The sequence below is a fragment of the Zingiber officinale genome, chromosome 11B, assembly GCF_018446385.1.
Source record: "Zingiber officinale cultivar Zhangliang chromosome 11B, Zo_v1.1, whole genome shotgun sequence".
Lineage (NCBI taxonomy): Eukaryota > Viridiplantae > Streptophyta > Magnoliopsida > Zingiberales > Zingiberaceae > Zingiber > Zingiber officinale.
In genome coordinates, this window is record NC_056007.1 from 7107084 (window position 1) to 7117090 (window position 10007).

The window sequence follows — 10007 nt, forward strand, 5'->3', positions numbered from 1 at the left end:
TACACACCCTCTTAATGTGGCTGGCCACATGAATGGGTTGATGAGTTTCATTTTGTGAATTAATCTCATTCATTCCTTCATCTTCTTCCTTGCTCCAATTTTGCTCTCCCTCTCCTCTCTTGGTCGAACTATCCAAAGGTGCTAGCACACCTTTTGTGTGGTTTTTCTCCACCTACTTGTTTGTGTGGATACATATAGAGAGTTGTCTACGTTGACAACTTCGAGATCCGGCACCATTTGGACGAGCGGGAACGCGAAGGGCTTCGCTTCAAAGGTATAACCTTTCTTTTGTAGATCTAAGTGTAGATCTAGGTAGAAACTCGTATTCGTATGTTTTTCAAAAATTTTCTTTGCACGGATCCGTTGGCTAGGGGCTTTCAGGGTTTCCGCGACGCGAAAAAATGATTTTCACGGCCTGAAAAACCCAACAGTACTGCATGTGCTCTTGATTCATTGGTTATACATGGTGGAGCAGGTTAATGAAGTGTTATGTTATTGGGTATAATTTTGGTCAGCTGATGATTATATGGGGGTACTTACGTTGCTTAGTAAGCATTTTACCTAAGACTGCATCCATTGATCTCTGCCACTATTTATGTTTTCTTTCTTTGTCGAATCGATGAAGTTTTATTAAAATGGTATAACTATTTGGTCAATTTAATATGATCACATGTTCATGCATCCATACACTCATTATTATTTGTGTCTTGGTGTTATTATATTACATTGGTGTTTTATGTTAGATTGAATTGGATCGATATCATATTTCCTATATTGTCGCTAGAGGGTACTGTCCGATTTGGCAGACAAGTACACCCTCGGGGCATGACAACATGTGTACACACACAAAGTATATATATCCAAAGTCGACTGTATATGAAATAACTAGATCATCTCTAAGATCAAGCAAATAAGTATTATGCAAGATAACAAACAAACAAATTTAAGGTAAAACAACCTAATCCATCAATCAAAAATAACCATGCAGTAATTCAATGAACTAAAGTGGCCAAGGAAGAAGTACACACCTTTATCATAGATCATCTTAACAGTCTTCAAGTCAAAGGGTCTATCTTGAGCCTGCATTTATAAATAAAGGATACGAAGAATCTAAGAGTTTATTAATCAATAAAGAACCCTATTGATTAATTAATCAACTTCTTAATTTATTTATACCTAATTAATTCACTCTCTTAATCAATCAGATAACAAATCCATCATTCCAATCATGTTATTTGTCTTAAGCAAATTATAGATATAATTAATCAAATCAAATATGAGATAAATCCGTTATTCTCTGATTAGTGATAATATGATTAAATCAAGGTTAATTATACCATCAAATTAGTTCTCTAATCAACTCTGTTAATCATCAACTAATCATTTAATTACTTTAATAATCATAATTCATAATTAATTAATCCCTATTCACAATAACTAATTTCCACCTCTTCGATAATAGAGGCAGGAAACAAGGAACTCATGGTGGCTGTGGTGATGGGCTGATGGTGGTGACTTCCAACAGTAGTGAAACTGGCTAGCGACCAGAAGTGCTATAGTGGCCGGAGTAGCAGTCGACCCGTGCTTGCATTAAGGAGTAGGCAACGAGAGAGGAGTAGTGGTGTCAACTCTCATGTTGGCATTGAGCATGGAGGCGGCTAGTAATACGGATAGTGATCAAGTTGCGGTAGCATGGTCGGTGGCGACGCGCAGAGATCCGACACGATCGGGCGGCAACGTCACGTATAGATCCGGTGTGATAGAGAGGCGGTGTCGAGAAGAGATCCAGCACGAAGGAGTAATGTTGAGGCAGAGCCAGCAATGGAAGAGGGTGAGGTCGATAGTAGCTTGGATGTCAATGAAAGAAAGTGGCGGCAGTGGAATTCGGGAGAAGAGGGTGGGGATCATAATGAAGATAAATAGAGTTAGGGCATGACTTATAAACTTAGATTTAATTAATTAAAACATAAGTTAATTCCTCAATTAACTCTCACTTAAATAGTTATTCCAAACAGGATTTTTCTTAGATTAATAAATCTACCCCTTAAAATGTCTCATCCAAGCTCAAAATAAATCCCAATTTTTTTTAAAATTTCCAAAAAATTCTATAATGTTATAACTCAAATAACATTTTTTATTTAATTGTCGTACTTTACATTCTCTTCCACTAATAACAATTTGGCCCCCAAATTTATTGCTCAAACTCAGGGACCCCATCCATTGGTAATAGCTAAGTAGTACACCCATATATTATTCAATATTAGTATCATGAATAAATCTCCAACCGTAAAATAATCCACTTTCAAGTAAATAGTGATGACTTTGTGAGTTATGAACTCACCGTGTTTCCATTACTCCCACTTTGCCATCCAGCCAACTGTGGGTAAAATCCATTAGACATAAATAGTCTTTACAACTACCTCCGGAATTTATAACGCATATCCTCAGCAGATTGTTTAATGTCTGCATAGTGCACTCGGGCTATTAGTCTATCTAAGGGTAGAAGGCTATACTAAAGTGGAGCTCTATATTGATGGCATGTTGTGAACTCAGCCAGAACCATGATGTAAATTATGGATATCTATCCGATATGATACTCAGAGATATACCATAAACTCTGCTAATCGATCCAAAGAATCTATCACATGAATTAGTAGAAATTGAGTAAATTTAGTCAACCAATCAATGATTACCCAAATCGCATCATATCCTCTCGGTGTCCTGGGTAATATATCCCATAACAAAGTTCATCACAACATGCTCTCATTTCCATTTCAATATATGATTCTACTAAAACAATCTTACTAGTCTCTAATGTTTAGCTTCCACTTGTTGTCATACTAGACATCAAGCTACAAAATTTACGATGTCTTTCTTCATGTCATTCCATCAATAGGAATGCTTCAAATCAATATACATCGGGTACCACCCAAATGTATCATAAATCTAGATAGGTATGCTTCCTACAGTAACTCATTTCAGACAAGATGTAACTTAGGAATACGCATAATCTTCCATGGAAATAGTAAATCTTATTCCCATACAAATAATGTCTTAAAATTTTTAGCGCGAAAATAATAGCCGCTAACACTAAATCATGAACTACATTATTTTTTCATGATCTTTCAACTGTCGAAAAGCATATGGAAGATCTATTTATGTAGATCTGATTAGATTCAAATGTGAAGCTACAATAACTAGAGAGATCATCAATTTATAGAGGAGAGGGGGTGGCATATAGGATTAGTGATTCCGACCAACTCCATCGATGCTGGCCATCGGAGCGCATCCTCTTCATCCACTGAGGTCTAGAGATTTTTTTTTCGAGTCCATCAATCCTTTAGCCACCACCGGAGAAGCTCAGGAGATATCCTACTTAATTCACACGCTACCACTGAGCTCCGACGATCTACCTTCATCCACATTATGCGACACCAAGATATTCTTCCACTAGGTACAAGGGGATTCCCTTACCATGGACGCAATTCCTTATTCATCAATCCTCTCAATGTCAATCTCTCCACCAATGCCTCCGATCATCCCTTCTTCTACCAATCCAGCCACACCTTTGTTACTTTTGGCAGTGTTACATCTTCCATAGCTTTCATCCATTGAGGAGAAGAAAAGGGTTTCCCTTCTTCCCTTGATTGGATAACAGTATCCTCCCCTCTTCACTAAATCATTGTTAAACTCTCATTCAACCATCCGAGCTTCCTCTTCATCTTTGTAGCTTGATCTATAAGCTATCAATTTTGATCCAGAGATTAATTTTCTTTCAATGTGTAGTCTCCTTTTCATGCAATTGAGTTGTTAATAGGATGCTTGGTTTTATCTCTTTCATCCATTTAGTTTTGTATATTTGTAGCTAGGTATTCTTTAACATTATTGTTCATGTTTGTTTCCTAGATTGCAGTGATTAGGATAGTTTAGATGTCATGCTTTTTCAATGTCATAAGTCATTTTCATTCATACTATAATTTCCATTATTTTCAATTCAATGCATGTAGATTAAATCATACTAGGTTTCGTCAAATGTCTTGAGTTCTTTAATTTGATTCTATCATAATTTAGGTTAGATTAGAGTTTCTTTCATTGTTCACCTTAAGAATTCACAAATTAAAACTCATACCCCCATTTACAAATAACTTAATCCTAAGATTAGAAATCACCGACTACATTCCTTGTAAATTACAATCTAAGTTACACTATATTGTATTAGTGTAGTTAGGTTAGTAATTAATTTGATTTAAAATCGAATCACGATAATGTGATCTATCAAAGGCCATCTCCACCTCTCCTGCTCGGATTAGAGAGGGGAGTCTACTCCTTCGCCAATTCACATTCATCACTTAACTAACATCATCTCTCTCTCTCTCTCTCTCTCTGTTACTCACTCACTCACTCATATTAGAGGAAGGGTGGACATCTTCACCTCACTTAATCAAATTAGAGGATGAGATGATTCAGTCCATCTGCATAGGCATTCCCCTAACATCATCTCTCTTTCATTTAAATGTTTTCAGTTTCTATCATTTATTTGGAAGATATTAGGTTATATTAGATTAGGTTTCATTAATGCTTTAAGTCCATTGAATGCTTTGTATTTCCTTTAATTCTCTTGCAATTGTAGTTTATATTATATTAGTGTTTTAATTACATACATTGTCTTTCATTTATTAGTCTCAGCAATCCCAAATCCAAACCCCCAATTACAACATACAAAAACCCAAAGCAATAAATAGATCCTAAAAACTATCATCCTATAGTTATAATCATCGGGAGACGACTCGAGTCATCCCTATGATAAATTAGCATAAAAAGGGTTCTGTAATTAAATTAAGTTTTAAATCGTATCACGACAATATGGTTACCAAAATTTTTATGTGGTTCAGGATCCTTAAGTTTCTACTCAACAACCTATGTGTTAGTGTGAGTCTACTACTTTTCTCCTTGTTAAACACTGAAATGAAGTTGTTGTAGACTGCTTCGTCTTGTCCTATGTAGATCCTAAATGGAACATTACCATCCTAGGATGAACATAAGAAATACTAGCAAAGAAAATGGAGGATGTATGAAAGATTGTTAATTCTAAAGTCTCGTCTAAAGCACTTTTATAATTGCTGTCTTGTTGACCCGATCATGTTCGAGTTGCTCAAAACTTCGTGTTGTCTAATTACCATTTTCAATTGTTATTTAATTTTTAGTTAACCGTGTCCTATTTTCAAGTGAACTAGACACTCTCCACGTTAGCTTCTCATTGTGATACATAGTGCATCTTACATTGACAATATCATTTTCTTACCTAATCACTTTGCGGTGGCCCTAGCACAATGTGTATCTCCACCTTGTGCACACTCAATATTTGGAGGTTTTCCCTATTCATTGCTTCATCCTATCACTTGAACCTCCTTTTCTAGTCAATCAACTTTAATTTACCCATAAACTTATCTGATCATCCAAAAAATTTGAAAGATAGTTAATTTTGAAACACATATACTTCTTACTTACATAATATTTAGTCTATCTAACCTACCAAGACTTCTCCCCTTTCAGGTATCTAGTCTACTTGACCTCCGGGACTTCCTAACTTGCCTAAAGTTTGCAACTCTAGGACTTCTCCACCTGTTTAGACTTCACTCCTCTAGGATTTTTCCATTTGCCTAGATTTTACTTGTGCAATATTTGATCAACTGTCAAATTGTTAATCCCTCTTTGTCTTTCCTTGACTTCAAACCTACCTAGAGTTAGCCTTATAAGTTTTCTATATCTACCTATCATTTTGTCACTGTTGACCTTCCTAGACATTCCCTACTCATGCTTAACTTTATGTCAACCATGACCTACTAGGGCTTCCAATCAACTGCCTAACATCCAATCTCCTACAACTCGTTAGAACTCCTTTCTTTACCAACTCCCATTTGGACTACTAACCAGTGTCAAGTGTCAAGTCTTTCTAACCCACTTGGAAATCTTACTAATTCCCTATTGGAAATTATTCAACTTTGACTAGAAGTTGATTGCATCAACAATTTCTATCTTTTTGATAACTATCAAACACAATCAAACATAATCATCCTTAAATATATTAATAAAACATATTGATTAAATACCAAAACCATATTTGAACATGGTTCTTCTTGACCAGATGTCGATTGCACAAATAATAGATTGATAGGAGCCTATTTAGTCATGATAAGTGGCTATTTATTTTTATAAAAAAATGTATAATTGTTCATGGGGATTGGCTCAATCATTTTACTTTATTGGGTTCAAGAAATAGATCACTGATTTGGTTACGATAATTTAAAAAAAATTAAATGATAATATGAAATTTTCTTACATGTTTTTTTTGTTGGAATAATAATTTTCATGACCATTTAGGTAACTTAAAAATATTATAATTATCAATTTATTTTTATACAAAATAAACATTTCTTTACATACTTTAAATAACTTCCTACATTGAAAGTATAAAATCTTAAGTTATCCTTATCACATAAAAGTAACCTATGTTTCTAACCATATAAATAGTAGATCCAAATGGAAATATTATTCAATTCAATTTAAAAGCTAATCAAGTTTGTGTTTCACATCCATCTTAATATTAAAGGCATGATAATGGACACAAGGAAAATTAGCTTAGCTATTCTCCTTATGTTATCCATTTTTATTTATCCAACAACATCTAGAGAGCTTGCTCCTACATCATCTTCTACAGGAATTGATTTTTTTGAATTACTATGTAAGCTATTAATATTATTTTCATACATTGTTTGAAAACACAAATCTCAAGGCATTGGAGTGAAATATGCTATGAAACTAAGTTACATTACAAATTTAAATAATCACCTTATCTTTATTGTTCCTAAATTTAAATCTCAAAGTTGTTTATACAAAATATTTATTTTTGTGTATATGATTATCAAATTACAAATACTAAGAATATTCATCTCTATTTACTAATATGCAGTTAACCAGCTTGCTAAAATTGCAAAAAAAGGACAAGGCATATTTTTCCCAAGGAGTCAATTAATTGGAAATCGTAACATCTACATGCATTGTTGGCTTTGCTTGGATCCCCCTAGACTATATGATTAGTCATATCTATAAGAAATAATTATATCTTAAGCAAACTACTTTTAAAAATATATAATTGAGGTATGTGCATGAATCATATTCAAGTGATCTGAGATAATATACTTCAAATTATTTTTTAAAAAATTAATAGAAATATTGAGTCTACCAAAAATGAATATAAATTTTATAAAAACATTTAAATTAAAAATAAATTTATCATTCAAAAAATTATGGAAATTTTTATTAGTAAACTTATGAATATACTAAACTATATTATAGTTTGTATTAATATTAACTAAAATAATGCTATAATAAAAGATGCAATGAACAAGTAAATATGAAACTATTCAATTAACAAATTCTAACCATGCTTATAAGTGTCAAGATTTGATAACTATAGTCCCCACGAGGTTTTCAGCTGGCAAAATGGTGGCAAACTAGGTACAATGGAGCAAAGGAATAATTCCCTGAGGGTGCATATCCTTTGGAAAAAAATCCCTACCACCTCCAAACCATATATTTGGCGGGTGGCTATAAGTTGACCCCGTGATTTACCTCCCTTCATATAATTTAGGGACTAGTTGTATGGGGCTCCTTGGGTGAGCGTAATCACCTTTTATAATAAAAATATTTGGTACATATAATTTAGTGTAAAAATAGCATCACTTTTGTTTTTATTTTTTTAATAAAATTATTAATTTTAATATAAAATATGCTTTAAGTAGTAAGTAATCAACTTTTTGATTATAACAATCCTAAAATTTAGTTGATAATTTAAAAAATTGAATATAATGAAAATAAATAATATAATGATGATAATAAATAAAAAATTATCAATACTATGAAATATTTTTTCTTTATAGAAATTACAAATAAAAATGATAAATTATAGATCTCTAAACTTAGATAAGTTGCTTAAAAGTTTACCATTATAGATTCATTCACCCTCAAGGTTGCCTATTTTAAAGTCAGCAGTGTTATGAAAGTTTAACAAATATTATGAAATCTATCAAAAATAACAACTCACTTATAATATTAACAAATATTATGAAAGGTAAAATCATATTTATCAAGGAATTTTCAATTAGATATGGCTAAGCAACATAGCCCTATTCCATTCTCCCCTTTGGACCCATAAAAAATATTCAAAAATATAATTTAAGAAAATTAAAATTGACCATAAAACTATTTTCTATTATGCATATATATATTTAAATGAAATAAGTTTAACCCTATGTTTCTTGAAAAAAAATACAAATCACTGAAAATTTTAAAGTTTCAAAGAAAGGTTTTCTTGAAAAACCACAAAGTTACATGAACATCATCAAAATTTTCAAATGTGATACAAAGTTGAAAGATGACTATAAGGTTCATTAAATTCAACATTAAATGCCGTAGTTTTGAATCAATTCAAGAAAAAAACTTTAATTTTAAATACAAACTAAAATAAAATTTTAAATTTTTATATTTGAGATAAATATACCTTATCAATACATTAGACTTCTCCTGAACTAGTCAATGATTACTATTTTGATACTTTTGATTCAATAAAAAAAATTAAATTCTAGTTTATTAGCTTACCATCTCACTTGAAATTTAAGAGTCTCAATACAAATATTAAGTTCAAGCCTATGTTTTGAGTGAGACATAAATAATGTATCAAAACTTTATTATGTGATGATGCAAATCTAGCCTTGCAAATCAAAGCAACAACCATCATCTAAAGAAATTGGTTGAAATTCAACATGGTTGGATTTTCTAAAATATTATATGGAATAGTAAATGATTTGGGAAACTAATTTGACTAGATTCACCATTTACTCCATATGAACCCGTATCCTACAAATAAATTTTTATTTGATAGCTTCTATCAAATACTCTAAGATAGGACTTTTGTTTCTTAGATTCCTTGTAAATAATCCATTTTTTATAGAAATTAACCTTTTATCTCTCAGGATCATGTTTCACATGGATTTCTAGTCCATGATCCCAATTTTTAATTGCTTGATATTGGTATTAGAGACACAGGTTTATGAGGCCAATTTACATGTTTTTGATTTTGCAGTTTATTTTCTCTATGTGACTTTTTAAGTTTTGGGACCAGGCAGCTTTAGGGCATCTCCAAGTGTTACGTCACCGCAAGTGCACGGTTACATCGTCAGTAATATAAAAGATTATCGATCCGACAGAGACTGTCGATTAAACACTAGTTAACTTCGCATGGCGAATTATCTAGACAATCTAAAGTTATTAACAAATGCTTAAGAGAAAGAGAAGAGAAAATAGAGAGATTAAAAGTGTAAGTGAATGAAGAGGGACCAGAGGTGACGGATCGGCGAAGATGTGGTTTCTAGGGTTCCCCTAAGGGGAGAACCCTCCTCCAAGGAATGGGGGTGATCCCCAAGACAAAGATAAGTTGTAACGACCCACCTTCTGGGTATTGGCTGTAAGGCCGATCGTCACAATAATGCTAAACTATACTGTGCGGAAAGCTGGGCTAATTAAAATTTTACTCTACTAATGACCGATACAACTGATAAGAAAGGTCTAAAGACCTTCTTTGCTGGTGTACATATGCTAAGGAGGGGAAACTGAACATCCCAACTGAGCTAGGGACTAGAAACTAACTTCCCAACTACCTACCGGCCTGCTGATCGATCTACAGATCGATCGAAGCTGGGGAAGTTTCTGTTCCCAACTGGATCGGTCGGTCGACCGATCAGGTGGATCGGTCGATCGATCAGTGTAGTCTGGATCGGTCGATCGACCGATCCAGGCACTGCCCAGGCTCTACTGTATCGCACTGGATCGGTCGGTGACCGATCCAGAAGCCTGGCACATCTAAGTCATCTGGATCGGTCGGTGACCGATCCAAAGGGCACAAGCTCGATCGGTCCGAGACCGATCGAGTTCGATTCGCCCGAACTCGA